We start from the raw sequence: 15,399 nt of genomic DNA, 5'->3' as shown, positions 1-15,399 counted from the left end.
AAAATTGCTCAGGGAAAACCCTAAGGGAAAATAAATTAAGATTCATGATAAGAGTAGAGAACTTTACAAAAATGAAATGGAGTGAACAGAGAAGTTCAGTTCAGTTCAGTCACTCAGTCATGTCCTACTCTTCGCAACCCCATGGACTGAAGCACATCAGGTTTCGCTGTCCATCACCAATTCCCGGAGTTTACTCAAATTCATGTCCATTGAGTCAGTGATGCTATCCAACCATGTTATCCTCTGTTGTCCCCTTCTCCTCCTGCCTTCAATCTTTCCCATAATCAGGATTTTTTTCAAATGAGTCAGTTCTTTGCATCAGGTGACCAAAGTATTGGAGTTTCAGCTTAAGCGTCAGTCTTTCCAATGAATATTCAGGACTGATTTCCTTTAGGATGCACTGTTTGAATCTCCTTGCAGTCCAAGGGATTCTCAAGAGTCTTCTCCAACACCACAGTTCAAAAGCATCAATTCTTTGGCACTCAGCTTTCTTTATAGTCCAACTCTCACATCCATACATGACTACTGGAAAAGCCATAGTTTTGACTAGATGGACATTTGTTGGCAAAGTAATGTCTCTGCTTTTGAATATGATATCTAGGTTGTTCATAGCTTTTCTTCCAAGGAGCAAGCGTCTTTTAATTTCATGGCTGCAGTCACCATCTGCAGTGATTTTGGAACCCAAGAAAATAAAGTTTGTTGCTGTTTCCATTGTTTCCCCATCTATTTGCCATGAGTGATGGGACTGGATTCCATGATCTTAGTTTTTGAATGGTGAGTTTTAAGCCAACTTTTCACTCTCCTCTTTCACTTTCATCAAGAGGCTCTTTAGTTCTGCCTCACTTTCTGCCCTAAAGGTGGTATCTTCTGCTTATCTGAGCTTACAGGTATTTCTCTTGGTAATTTTGATTCCAGCTTGTGCTTCATCCAGCCTGGCATTTCACATGATATACTCTGCTTAGAAGTTAAATAAGCAGGGTGACAATATACAGCCTTGACGTACTCCTTTCCCAATTTGGAACCAGTCTGTGGTTCCATGTCCAGTTCTAATTGTTGCTTATTGACCTGCATACAGATTTCTCAGGAGGCAGGTCAGGTGATCTTGTACTCCCATCTCTTTCAGAATTTTCCACAGTTTGTCATGATCCACAGAGTCAAAGGCTTTGGCATAGTCAATGTAGCAGAAGAAGATGTTTTTCTGGAACTCTCTTACTCTTTTGATGATCCAGCAGATGTTGACAATTTGATCTCTGGTTCCTCTGCCTTTCTTAAAGCCAGATTGAACATCTGGAATTTCTTGGTTCACATACTGTTGAAGCCTGGCTTGGAGAATTTTGAGTATTACTTTGCTAGCGTGAGATGACTGCAATTGTGCGGTACTTTGAACATTCTTTGGTGTTGCCTTCCTTTCGGATTGGAATGAAAACTGACCTTTTCCAGTCCTGTGGCCACTGCTGAGTTTTGTAAAACAGGTAAGAGGAAGGGGAAAAAATAGTGTAATGTCATGGAACGTAATTTAACAGCAGCAGATTTAACATAGGCAATGCTCTGGATGGTAAGAAAAATCCTTTTTCTATCCTTGTTGTCAGAATGGGAAAACTGAGGGCATTTTTGCTTGTTTGTTTTTAACTTTCTAGTGTTTCTAGTGAATATATGACAAGACATGGCATAGGCCTACACCACAGAAATCAGAGTAAAACCAATTTGCAGAACTCTTCTTCTGTAGAAGAGAAATAGTCTTGTTCCACCAAGAGAAGATTGGGGAGAGATAGACAGGCTCCAGGAGACTCGCTGCTCCACTCTTTACTTAGCTGTCTAGGGTCAGGACAGTCTGCAGCTGTAGCAAACCATGTCTCTTGATAGTCTCACTGCTGAATTGTCATTCACAAGAACAGTTGACTCAAATTTCTTTGGTCTGGGGCAAGTATGCACAACTAAAGATATACTGGTCTGTTATTGTCACTCTATTCTGAAAAATTAAAAGATTATCACTACCACATACTCTGCTTCAAACATGATAAAACAACTCATAGTTACATAGATAGATAGTGATAGATAGTGAAGTGGCTCAGTCGTGTCTGACTCTTTGCGACCCCATGGACAGTAACCAACCAGGCTTCTCTGTCCATGGGATTTTCCAGATAAGAATACTGGAGTGGGTTGCCATTTCCTTCTCCAGGGTTAGTTACATAGGTGTTAGCAATCTTGTGTATTTTCTTCATACCTCTCTGTCATTTTATGTCTCACATCATCCCTTCCTCTACATGTTTGTCTCCTTCAGGTTGCCATTATATTACTTAGTTTACTTGGGCTATTGTATATATTAATTAAAAGACCTCTTAAAAAACATAGAGACTTAGAAACTTTCCCTTCAGATCTTTACTATGACTCTTCTAATGATTTTATTTACCTGCTATTTTCATTTCATAGCAATGGCCATTTTATCTTTTGTATCGTCTAGAAAGGATTATAGATGCCACAGTATTAACTCCTGCACTACCAAAAAGCCTGTATATAACCTGCAATACCAACAGTACACTACTGTAGTTACCACTTACTAAGATGAAGTCAAGTGGGACCATTACAAACACTGGGAAGTTTACCAATAATTATGATGACACATCTTCTACTGTTCCATATTTCCAGCATTTAGAATAATGTCTAAACCAAAAGATACTTATTAATTGACATTCACAGACCTCCTCTTATAAAGATTCATTTAGCTTCATGGTTTATCAGTTTGCATTTTTTATATCTTTACTTTTCCAGCCCTTAATGTCATCCTCAAAATCATAGAAATTATGATCTTATTGTGTTTTTCTTCTTCTAGACCATTTATTCAAATGCTTGATGGAAATAATTCCAGACAGAACTGGTAGACTCTGCTATTAACATTACAGCATTTAGAAAAGTATTCATTTGTTCCTTTTGTTTTATATTTCTTAGACAACAAGAATTCATGATTAAAACAGCCCAATGCTAATTTATAAAGGAGGTTTAATTAAGGAAACATTATAGTTTTAAAGTCTGAATACAATACATAGTCTGGATTTCTCTTGCCCACTTGTTTATTCTTCAAATTTCTGCTATATTAAAATAGAAATTGTGGGAAAATCCCACTGTCACACTTATTAATTTAGATAAGTGAAACTAAAATTAGTCTACTAAATATCCCATTTCCAGAAACAACTCAAGAGCAGAGGGACAGCATAGCAGATAGGTGCTACATTTTGGTGAGTGACAATAAAATCAATTCCAATGCTTTCAATAATTCTTAGAGAAGAAGGATAATTCAAAAGTGTCATTTTACATACATTAGTAGAAACTGCCATAAGTTTACAGATTTGAATAGAATTGCTCAAAGGCATAAAGTACAAAAAAAAAAAAAAAGATTGTTAGAGAAAAAAGCCAAATCATGAACTATAACAACTGTGCCTTTTGAAATAGTTATGTGTTTTGCTTTTTGAAACTTCTACATATAAGTGCATGTGTGGGAGAAGGTGAGGGTGGGATGATTTGAGAGAATAGCACTGAAACATGTATATTACCATATGTGAAATAGATCTCCAGTCCAGGTTCGATGCATGAGACAGAGACCTTAGGGCCGGTGCACTGAGATGACCCTGAGGAATGGGATGGGGAGTGAGGTGGGAGGGGGCTTCAGGATGGGGACATATGTACACCCGTGGCTGATTCATGTCAATGTATGGCAAAAAAAACACTACAATATTGTAAAGTAATTAGCCTCCAACCAAAATAAATTAATTAATTTTAAAAATAAGTGCACATATGTATGTATATATTTGTGTATATATTATACATATATGTGTACATATATATACACGTATATATGTATGCTGCTGCTACTGCTGCTAAGTCACTTCAGTTGTGTCAGACTCTGTGTGACCCCATAGACAGCAGCCCACCAGGCTCCTCTGTCCCTGGGATTCTCCAGGCAAGAACACTGATGTATGCACACATATATTTTAGCAAATGTGTATTCATTTTTTAAATTTTTATTGGAAGATTGACAATGTATTAGTTTCAGGTGTACAGCAAAGTGATTCAGTAATTTGTATATATACACATAGGTACAGATATACACATATATGTATATTCCTAAAAAGGATTCTTTTTAGATTCTTTCCATTATAGGTTTTATAAGATATTGAATAGAGTTCTCTGAGCCATACAGTAGTTCCTTGTTTGTTATCTGTTTTATATATAGTAGTGTGTATATGTCAATCCTAATTTACCCTCCCTTTCTCCTCTCTCCTTTGATAAACATATATTTATTTTCTATGTCTGTGGATCTATTTTGTGAGTATATTCTTTGTATTCATGGAAAGACCAGACAATTTTATGGGAAATAGGAATTTTTTTGTTCTATCATGGGTAAACAAGCCACAGGTTTGCATCAGTACATCCTCTGTTGTTCATTCTTTCTCTTTCTTTCTCTCTGTCATGCACATGCACGCACACACAACCGCATACTCAATCCCTTCTCCAAATACACACTCTGCCTATCATTTGATCTCAATAACCATTTAACCAATCCTACTTGATCTTCAATGTCAGCCTTGTAAGTTGGTCGTTTTTCTGTCAGGAAATCTAATACTTCATTTCAAAATCTTTCTTAGAACTGAATCACTATGTGAATTAATGTTTTGAGGTTTTGTAGTTCTGTGTACCTGGAAGTCATCTCATTCACTCCAAAAGTTAAACGTTCCTCAATAATTTTTTTGCAAAACATCACCATATTCTATTTACTCACACGTTTATTAAATTGTATTTTTTTTCAGTGAATTTAAGCCACAGGTGTATACTTAGAACCTCATCCCCCCACCACCATCATCCAGGTTGTTCTACCACTGCACCCAATATTGCTTTCTCGCTCCTTACTTGCCCTGTTCGAGTCTTCTCATACATCTCTATGCAAATGTAGGGAGGGTTCTGAAAACAATTTGTGACACAATAATGTTTAAATAGGCATTAAACAAATACTCTTCATGAATACTTTCTGCTTATTTAGTGTACTTTTCAGCTGCTAAAAGAAACCAAGCAACACAACAACATGATTAGGCATAAATAGGATATTGTTTTTAAAATTGTTCTATTTAGAAAATAGCTTTCACAGGAATTATCAGGTATCTTTTATAGGGAAAATTTTAAGACTTTGTAATAAACTAAAGAAACTACTAGATATTTTTTCAGTAGAATGCTAGAGCCTCCAGGAGATGATCTGAATCCACAGAGGGCTCTGTACCCTTCATTGCCTTTGAATTATTTTATAACTCTCTAAATTTTAAATACCTGATAATCATACAGGGGTGGCCAGGGTTCCCCTTTGGGGTGGGGGGCACACCATCCCAGGTGAGGTATCCACTATGGTGAGGCCCCTTAGCCGCTACACCAGCGCCCCTTCCTGGGCACCACTGCCTCCTGCCCCTGAATGCTGCTGCTGCTTCTCTGCCTGCTGTTGCTCCTCCATCTCCAGATCAGATCACAGTGAGGGAAAGATGAGTGAGGATACAACGACTTCTCTCAACAAGGTGCATTTGTGGCATAAGATGGAGGAGTAGAAGGATATGCACACGCTCATCCTTTCCTATGAGAATTCCAAAACTACAACTCACTGCTGAACAACTGTCAACTGGAGAATGTTAGATCCAACCACAAAAAGATACCTCACATCCAAGGGAAAAGGAGAAGCCCCAGCAAGATGGTAGGAAGAGCAAAATCGCATTTAGAATCAAACTCGTTGCCCACCAGAGATGCTCAGAGGGCTCAAACAAACCTTGTGCACAACTAGACCCAGAGACCCCACAGAGACTGAGCCAGAACTGTCTTTGAGTGTCTCCTGTGAAGGTACAAGCCAGCAGTGGCCTGCTGCAGGGACAAGGGCTCTGGATGCAGCAGACCTGGGTGTGACATAAGTCCTTTTGGTGAAGGTCACAATTAACCCCACCATAGAGCTGCCAGAACTTACACAGGACTGGCAGAACAGACTCTTGGAGGGCACAAACAGAACCTTGTACACACCAGAACCCAGGAGAAAGGAGCAGTGACCCCACAAGAGACTGACCCAGACTTGTTCATGGGTGTCCAGGAGTCTCTGGTGGAGGCATGGGTCGGCAGTGGCCTGCTTCAGGGTCGGGGGCACTGAGTGTAGCAGTGCATGCATGGGACCTTTTGAAGGAGGTCGACATTATCTTCATTACCTCTGGCCATAGTTTGGCCTCAGGTCAAACAACAGGAGGGGAACACAGACCTGCCTATCAACAGAAAATTGGATTAAAGATTTACTTAGTATGACCCCGCCCATCAGAAAAAGACCCAGGTTCCCCCTCAGTCAGTCTCTCCTATCTGGAAGCTTCCATAACCCTCTTATCCTTATCCATCATAGGGCAAACAGAATGAAAATCACAGTCACAGAAAACTAACCAAACTGATTACATGGACCACAGCCTTGTCTAAGTCAATGAAACTATGAGCCATGCCTTGTAGGGCCACATAAGATGGATGGATCATGGTGGAGACTTCTGACAAAATGTGATCCATTGGAGAAAGGAATGGCAAACCACTTCAGTATTCTTGCCTGGAAACCCCATGAACAGTAAGAAAAGGCAAAAAGATAGGACTGAAAGATGAACTTCCCAGGTTGGTAGGTGTCCAAAATGCAATGAGAGATCAATCAAGAAATAACTCCCAAAAGAATGAAGAGATGGAGCCAAAGCATAAACAACACCTAGCTGTGGATTTGATGAGTGATGGAAGCAAAGTCTTATGCTGTAAAGAGCAATATTGCATAGGAACCTGGAATATTAAGTCCATGAATCAAGGCAAATAGAAAGTGGTAAAACAGGAGGTGGCAAGAGTGAACATTGACATTTTAGGAATCAGTGAGCTAAAATGGAAATGGAATGGGTGAATTTAACTCAGATGACCATTGTGTCTACTACTGCAGGCAAAAATACCTTAGAAGAAATGGAGTAGCCATCATAATCAGCAAGTCCAAAATTCAGTACTTGGATGTAATCTCAAAAATGACAGAATGATCTCTGTTCATTTCCAAGGCCAACCATTCAATATCACAGTAATCCAACTCAATGCCCTGACCAGTAATGCTGAATAAGCTGAAGTTGAACAGTTCTATGAAGACCTGCAAGACTTTCTAGAATTAACACCAAAAAAAGATGTCCTTTTCATTATATGGGACTGGACTGCAAAAGCAGGAAATAAAGAAACAGAGGACAACAATAGAATGGGAAAGACTACAGATCTCTTCAAGAAAATTAGAGATACCAAGGGAAGATTTAATGCAAAGATGGGCTCAATAAATGACAGACATGTTATGGACCTAACAGAAGCAGAAGATATTAAGAAGAGGTGGCAAGAATACACAGAAGAACTGTACAAAAAAGATGTTCACGACCCAGATAATCACAATGGTGTGATCTTCACCGAGAGCCAGACAACCTGGAATGTGAAGTCAAGTGGGCCTTAGGAAGCATCACTATGAACAAAGCTAGTGGAAGTGAGGGAATTGCAATTTAGCTGTTTCAAATCCTAAAAGATGATGCTGTGAAACTGCTGCACCCAGTGTGCCAGCAAATCTGGAAAACTCAGCTGTGGCCACAGGACTGGAAAACATCAGTTTTCAGCCAATCTCAAAGAAAGGCAATGCCAAAGAATGCTTAAACTACCACACAATTGCATTCATCTCATGCTCAAATTCTCCAAGCCAGGCTTCAGCAATACATGAACCTTGAACTTCCAGATGTTTACGCTGGTATTAGAAAAGGCAGAGGAACCAGAGATCAAATTGTCAACATCTGCTGGATCATCAAAAAAGCAAGAGCGTTCCAGAAAAACATCTGCTTCTGCTTTATTGACTATGTCAGAGGCTTTGACTGTGTGGATCACAACAAACTGTGGAAAATTCTGAAAGAGATGGGAATACCAGACCACCTGACCTGCCTCTTGAGAAACCTATATGCAGGTCAGGAAACAACAGTTAGAACTGGACATGGAACAATACACTGGTTCCAACAGGAAAAAGAGTACATCAAGGCTGTATGTTGTCACCCTGCTTATTTAACTTATATGTAGAGTACATCATAAGAAGTGCTGGGCTGGAAGAAGCACAAGCTGGAATCAAGATTGCTGGGAGAAATATCAATAACCTCAGATATGCAGATGACACCACCCTTATGGCAGAAAGTGAAGAGGAAATAAAAAGCCTCTTGATGAAAGTGAAAGAGGAGAGTGAAAATGTTGGCTTAAAGCGCAACATATAAAGCTCAACATTCAGAAAATGAAGATCATGGCATCTGGTCCCATCACTTCATGGGAAATAGATAGGGAAACAGTGGAAACAGTGTCAGACTTTATTTGGGGGCGGGGGGTTGGGGGGTCCAAAATCAAGATTGCCGGGAAAAATATCAATAACCTCAGATATGCAGATGACACCACCCTTATGGCAGAAAGTGAAGAGGAACTAAAAAGCCTCTTGATGAAAGTGAAAGTGGAGAGTGAAAAAGTTGGCTTAAAGCTCAACATTCAGAAATCGAAGATCATGGCATCCGGTCCCATCACTTCATGGGAAATAGATGGGGAAACAGTGGAAACAGTGTCAGACTTTATTTTTTTGGGCTCCAAAATCACTGCAGATGGTGACTGCAGCCATGAAATTAAAAGATGCTTACTCCTTGGAAGGAAAGTTATGACCAACCTAGATAGCATATTCAAAAGCAGAGACATTACTTTGCCAACAAAGGTCCGTTTAGTCAAGGCTATGGTTTTTCCTGTGGTCATGTATGGATGTGAGAGTTGGACTGAAGAAAGCTGAGCACCAAAGACTTGATGCTTTTGAACTGTGGTGTTGGAGAAGACTCTTGAGAGTCCCTTGGACTGCAAGGAGATCCAACCAGTCCATCCTATAGGAGATCAGTCCTAGGTGGTCTTTGGAAGGACTGATGCTAAAGTTGAAACTCTAATACTTTGTCCACCTCATGTGAAGAGTTGACTCATTGAAAAAGACTCTGATGCTGGGAGGGATTGGGGGCAGGAGGAGAAGGGGACGACAGAGGATGAGATGCCTGGATGGCATTACCGACTCGATTGACATGAGTTTGAGTGGACTCCGGGAGTTGGTGATGGACAGGGAGGCCTGGCATGCTGCGATTCATGTGGTTGCAAAAAGTCGGACACAACTGAGCGACTGAACTTAATTGAACTGAACTTCTCTTCCTCCTTCCCCTCTATCTCCCTCCTCCCTCTTCTCTTCCCCATGTAACTCTGTGAACCTCTCTGGGAGTCCCTCACTGTGGAGAAACTTTTCATCTTTAACCCAGATGTTTTATCATCAGTGCTATATAGATGGAGAAGTCTTGAGGCTACTGTAAGAATAACACTGAAAACCAGAGGCAGGAGGCTTAAGTCCAAATCCTGAGGACACCAGAGAACTCCTGACTCCAGGGAACATTAATCGATAGGAGTTCATCAAACGCCTCCATACCTACACTGAAATCAAGCAACACCCAAGGGCCAACAAGTTCCAGAGCAAGACATACCATGCAAATTCTCCAGCATCACAAGAACATAGCCCTGAACTTCAATATACAGGCTGCCCAAAGTCACTCCAAACCCACTGACATGTCATAACTCATTACTGGACACTTCACTGCACTCCAGAGAGAAGAAATCCAGCTCCACCCACCAGAACACCGAAACAAACTTCCCTAACCAGGAAACCTTGACAAGCCACCCATCCAACCCCACCCACAGTGAGGAAACTCCACAATAAGGAGAACTCCACAAACTGCCAGAATATGGAAAGGCCACCCCAAACACAACAATATAGACAAGATGAAGAGACAGAGGAATACCCAGCAGGTAAAGGAACAGGATAAATGCCTACCAAACCAAACAAAAGAAAACGCGATAGGGAATCTACCTGATAAAGAATTCCAAATAATGATAGTGAAAATGAACCGAAGTCTTGAAAACAAAATAGAGTTACAGATAAATAGCCTGGAGACAAGGATTTAGAAGATGAAAGAAAAGTTTAACAAGGACCTAGGAGAAATAAAAAAGAGTCAATATATAATGAATAATAAAATAAATGAGATCAAAAACACTCTGGAGTGAACCAACAGTATAATAATGGAGGCAGAAGATAGGATAAATGAGGTAGAAGATAGAATGGTAGAAATAAATGAAACAGAGAGGAAAAAAGAAAAATGAATTAAAAGAAATGAGGACAATCCCAGAGACCTCTGGGACAAGGTTAAATGCCCCAACATTAGAATCATAGGAGTCCCAGAAGAAGACAAAAAGAAAGACCATGAGAAAATACTTGAAGAGATAATAGTTGAAAACTTCCCTAAAATGGGGAAGGAAATAATCACCCAAGTTCAAGAAACCCAGAGAGTCCCAAACAGGATAAACCCAAAGCAAAACACCCCAAGACACATATTAATCAAATTAACAAAGATCAAACACAAAGAACAAATATTAAAAGCAGCAAGGGAAAAACAGCAAATAACACACTAGGGGATTCCCATAAGGCTAACAGCTGATCTTTCAATAGAAACTCTTCAGGCCAGGTGAGAATGGCAAGACATACTTAAAGTGATGAAAGAAAATAACTTACAGCCCAGATTACTGTACCCAGCAAGGATCTCATTCAAATATGAAGGAGAAATCAAAAGCTTTACAGACAAGCAAAAGCTGAGAGAATTCAGCACCACCAAACCAGCGCTCTTCAACAAATGCTAAAGGATCTTCTCTAGATAGAAAACACAGAATAAACTTGAACCCAAAACAGTAAAGTAAATGGCAACGGGATCATACTTATCAATAATTACCTCAAATGTAAATGGGTTGAATGCCCCAACCAAAAGACAAAGACTGGCTGAATGGATATAAAAACAAGACCCCTATATATGTTGTCTACAAGAGACCCACCTCGAAACGAGGGACACATACAGACTGAAAGTGAAGGGCTGGAAAAAGATAGTACATGCAAATAGAGACCAAAAGAAAGCAGGAGTAGCAATACTCATATCAGAAAAAATAGACTTTAAAACGAAGGCTGTGAAAAGAGACAAAAAAGGACACTACATAATGATCAAAGGATCAATCCAAGAAGATATAACAACTATAAATATATATGCACCCAACATAGGAGCACCACAATATGTAAGACAAATGCTAACAAGTATGAAAGGGGAAATTAACAATAACACAGTATTGTGGGAGACTTTAATACCCCATTCACACCTATGGGTAGATCAACTGAACAGAAAATTAACAAAGAAACACAAACTTTAAATGATACAATAGACCAGGTAGACCTAATTCATATCTATAGGACACTTCACCCCAAAACAATGAATTTCACCTTTTTCTCAAGCACACACGGAACCTTCTCCAGGATAGATCACATCCTGGGACATAAATCTAGCCTTGGTAAATTCAAAAAAATTGAAATCATTCCAAGCATCTTTTCTGACCAAAATACAGTAAGATTAGATCTCAATTACAGGAGAAAAATTATTAAAAATTCCAATTTATGGAGGCTGAATAATATGTTGCTGAATAACCAACAAATCACAGAAGAAATAAAAAAAAAGAAATCAAAATATGCATAGAAATGAAAGAAAATGAAAACACAACAACCCAAAACCTGTGGGACACTGTAAAAGCAGTGTTAAGTGGAAGGTTCATAGCAATACAGGCATACCTCAAGAAACAAGAAAAAAGTCAAATAAATAACCTAACTCTACACTTAAAGCAACTAGAAAAGGAAGAAATGAAGAACCCCAGGGTTAGTAGAAGGAAAGAAATCTTAAAAGTTAGGGCAGAAATAAATGCAAAAGAGACCATAGCAAAAATCAACAAAACCAAAAGCTGGTTCTTTGAGAGGATAAATAAAATTGATAAACCATTAGCCAGACTCATCAAGAAACAAAGGGAGAAAAATCAAATCAATAAAATTAGAAATGAAAATGGAGAGATCACAACAGACAACACAGAAACACAAAGGATCATAAGAGACTACTTTCAGCAATTATATGCCAATAAAATGGACAACTTGAAAGAAAAGGAAAAATTCTTAGAAAAGTACAACTTTCCAAAACTCGACCAGGAAGAAATAGAAAATCTTAACAGACCCACCACAAGCATGGAAATTGAAACTGTAATCAGAAATCTTCCACCAAACAAAAGCCCAGGTCCAGACGGCTTCACAGCTGAATTCTACCAAAAATTTAGAGAAGAGCTAACACCTATCCCACTCAAACTCTTCCAGAAAATTGCAGAGAAAGGTAAACTTCCAAACTCATTCTATGAGGCCACCATCACTCTAATACCAAAACCTGACAAAGATGCCACAAAAAATGAAAACTACATGCCAATATCACTGATGAACACAGATGCAAAAATCCTTAACAAAATTCTAGCAATCAGAATATAACAACACATTAAAAAGATGATACATCGTGACCAAGTGGGCTTTATCCCAGGGATGGAAGGATTCTTCAAAATCTGCAAATCAATCAATGTAATACACCACATTAACAAATTGAAAAATAAAAGCCATATGATTATCTCAATAAGTGCAGAGAAAGCCTTTGACAAAATTCAACATCCATTTATGATAAAAACCCTCCAGAAAGCAGGCATAGAAGGAACATACCTCAACATAATAAAAGCTATATATGACAAACCTACAGCAAACATTATCTTCAATGGTGAAAAATTGAAAGCATTTCCCCTAAAGTCAGGAACAAGACAAGGGTGCCCACTTTCACCACTACTATTCAACATAGTTTTGGAAGTTTTGGCCACAGCAATCAGAGCAGAAAAAGAAATAAAAGGAATCCAAATAGGAGAAGAAGAAGTAAAACTCTCACTGTTTGCAGATGACATGATCCTCTACAAAAAAAACCCTAAAGAGTCCACCAGAAAATTACTAGAGCTAATCAATGAATATAGTAAAGTTGCAGGATATAAAACCAACACACAGAAATCCCTTGCATTCCTATATACTAATAATGAGAAAACAGAAAGAGAAATTAAGGAAACAATTCCATTCACCATTGCAATGAAAAGAATAAAATACTTAGGAATACATTTACCTAAAGAAACAGAAGACCTATATGTAGAAAAGTATAAGACACTGGTGAAAGAAATCAAAGAGGATGCTAATAGATGGAGAAATATACCGTGCTCATGGATTGGAAGAATCAATATAGTGAAAATGAGTATACTATCCAAAGCAATCTATAGGTTCAATGCAATCCCTATCAAGCTACCAATGATATTTTTCACAGAGCTAGAACAAATAACTTCACAATTTGTATGGAAATACAAAAAACATCAAATAGCCAAAGCAATCTTGAGAAAGAAGAATGGAACTGGAGGAATCAACCTGCCTGACTCCAGGCTCTATTACAAAGCCACAGTCATCAAGATAGTATGGTACTGGCACAAAGACAGAAATATAAATCAATGGAACAAAATAGAAAACCCAGAGATAAATCCACGCATCTATGGACACCTTATCTCTGACAAAGGAGGCAAGAATATACAATGGATTAAAGACAATCTCTTTAACAAGTGGTGATGGGAAAACTGGTCAACCACTTGTAAAAGAATGAAACTAGAACATTTTCTAATACCATACGCAAAAATAAACTCAAAATGGATTAAAGATCTAAATGTAAGTCCAGAAACTATAAAACTCCTAGAGGAGAACATAGGCAAAACACTCTCTGACATACATCACAGCAGGATCCTCTATGACCCACCTCCCAGAATATTGGAAATAAAAGCAAAAATAAACAAATGGGACCTAATTAAGATTAAAAGCTTCTGCACAACAAAGGAAACTATAAGCAAGGTGAAAAGATAGCCTTCAGAATGGGAGGAAATCATAGCAAATGAAGCAACTGACAAAGAATTAATCTCAAAAATATACAAGCAACTCCTTCAGCTCAATTCCAGAAAAATAAACGACCCAATCAAAATATGGGCCAAAGAACTAAATAGACATTTCTCCAAGAAGACATATAGATGGCTAACAAACATATGAAAAGATGCTCAACATCACTCATTATCAGAGAAATGCACATTGAAAGTACAATGAGGTACCATTTCACGCCAGTCAGAATGGCTGCTATCCAAAAGTCTACAAGCAATAAATGCTGGAGATGGTGTGGAGAAAAGGAAACCCTTTATACTGTTGGTGGGAATGCAAACTAGTTCAGCCGCTAAGGAGAACAGTGTAGAGATTCCTTAAAAAACTGGAAAGAGAACTGCCATACAACCCAGCAATTCCACTTCTGGGCATACACACCGAGGAAACCAGAATTGAAAGAGACACGTGTACCCCAATGTTCATCTCAGCACTGTTTACAATAGCTAGGACATGGAAGCAACCTAGATGTCTATCAGCAGATGAATGGATAAGAAAGCTGTGGTATATATACACAATGGAGTATTACTCAGCCATTAAAAAGAATACATTTGAATCAGTTCTAATGAGGTGAATGAAACTGGAGCCTATTATACAAAGTGAAGTAAGCCAGAAAGAAAAACACCAATACGGTATACTAACACATATATATGGAATTTAGAAAGATGGTAACGATAACTCTGTATGCGAGACAGCAAAAGAAACACAGATGTATAGAACAGTCTTTTGGACTCTGTGGGAGAGGCCGAGGGTGGGATGATTAGGGAGCATGGCATTGAAACATGTATATTACCATGTGTGAAATGAATCACAAGTCCAGGTTCGATGCATGATACAGAATGCTCAGGGCTGGTGCACTTGGATGACCCAGAGGGATGGGATGTGTAGGGAGGTGGGAGGGGGGTTCAGGATGGGGAACACATGTACACCCGTGGCAGATTCATGTCAATGTATGGCAAAACCAATACAATATTGTAAAGTAATTAGCCTCCAGTTAAATAAATTTATATTAAAAAAAAAAACAGAACTGGACAGACTGGTTCCAAATCGGGAAAGGACTAAATCAAGGATGTATATTTTCACTCTGCTTATTTAACTTATATGCAGAGTACATCATTTGAAATGCCAGGCTAGATGAAGCACAAGCTGGAATCAAGATTACCAGGAGAAATATCAATACCCTCAAATATGCAGATGACTCAACCCTTATGGCAGAAAGTGAAGAAGAAACAAAGAGCCTCTTGATGAAAGTGAAAGAGGAAAGTGAAAAGTTGGATTAAAACTCAACGTTCAGAAAACTAAAAACATGGCATCTGTTCCCATCACTTCATGGCAAATAGATGGTGAAACAGTGGAAACATAGAGAGACCGTTTTCTTGGGCTCCAAAATCAGTGCAGATGGTGACTTCAGCCAT

The sequence above is a fragment of the Bos mutus genome, chromosome 6 (assembly GCF_027580195.1).
Source record: "Bos mutus isolate GX-2022 chromosome 6, NWIPB_WYAK_1.1, whole genome shotgun sequence".
NCBI lineage: Eukaryota > Metazoa > Chordata > Mammalia > Artiodactyla > Bovidae > Bos > Bos mutus.
Note: the sequence above shows the minus strand (reverse complement) of the source record.